The sequence below is a fragment of the Hippocampus bargibanti genome, linkage group LG04 (genome assembly GCF_051943395.1).
Source record: "Hippocampus bargibanti isolate YZ-2025 linkage group LG04, ASM5194339v1, whole genome shotgun sequence".
Lineage (NCBI taxonomy): Eukaryota > Metazoa > Chordata > Actinopteri > Syngnathiformes > Syngnathidae > Hippocampus > Hippocampus bargibanti.
This window is the reverse complement of record NC_142737.1, coordinates 12,279,230-12,280,583: the sequence shown is the minus strand read 5'-3', so window position 1 is coordinate 12,280,583 and position 1,354 is coordinate 12,279,230.

Here is a 1,354-nt window from a genome sequence, read left to right as displayed (position 1 = left end):
GTGTCTTCATGTCAAAAAACGACTGAATATTCGTAATGTTTTTTTTTCTCATATGGCCAAAGAAAATGTGTGTACAGCATTCCCACTGTACCGCAGGTTCATGTGCTCATGTCTTTATGAAGAAGCTTTTGTGCAATAAACACAGTCCTCCTCTTATCTTTGTTCAATTAACATTTGTAGTTGTTTAATAAAAAAAATCACGTAATGCAAAAATACATATTTACGCGTCTTATGAAGTCATATTGCAGAGATAAAGTATATACTAGAAATCCACATTAAAAGCACTAGTACGGATTTATGTTGGATTGAATTAGCCTTCATTCACTAATAAAGGCAAATCCAATTCATCTTGCAGTGAAGAAATTTACATTTCACAGCAGCAAAGTGAAGAAAGTAAGAGGAAAGGAAAGGAAGAAGTAGAAAAACAAAATACAGGAGCTGCTGTAAAGGCACCCGCTCTTGCGGCACCATCTTATAGTCAAAAGAACAAAATAATGAATATGACAACACAAAGACAAAGACAGTCATTCAATCCTAAACACTTTCTACACCTTCTTTGTTGTATGAAGCAGTTCTAGATGAAAAAGGAGAGGATCAAACCGTCCTTTTCACCAGTGGATCACGGACAACATAGTGAAAATATGCATGTCTGCTGCAAGCTAAATGTTGAAAGTAAACACAAAACTGTTGCATCCATTGACGAAAAGAGACTGTCTCACATCTCCTATCCCACGTAAATCCGCTTCAATTCAGAGCGACGATAGTTCCACATATGCATTGGCGCTTTATGCTAAAGCTCGCTGCTTCTCTTCGTGGGCTCCTCAACACAATCCCATTTTGGAGGTGATGTCCGAATAATCCACGGAAGGCAGATAGCCATGGATTTGAACAGGGAATTCTTTATTTCACATTTGGCTGATATTCATGTTGTTATTATATGTCATGTTGTTAGCTTTTTTTCTGACAAGCTTATGTCATCTCTTGTGAAAACAAAATGGGTCACTATGTGTTATATAAATACATAATCTGGTAATAGAAATGTAATTGAACCAGTGGCAATGCAGCAAACGCTTCATTTTGTGTAGCATCAAACGCCAAAGCAATTATCTCCCTTTGGCACTCACCCAGTGATGAGGGAGCGCTCCTCTTCGTGCACGAGGTTTTATGAGGAGCCTCCTTTCAGCCCATCATTATCATCATCACTATCTCCCTTTTGTCATTTTGTTCTCTGATGGTGCAGAGATGTTTAATCCAATAAAATGGGCCAAATCTCCCATGGCTCGTTTTGTGTCGGCATCATCAAACAGATGAACAAGCAAGCTTTGGGAAGCAAATCTGCCATTACTTTGCATAT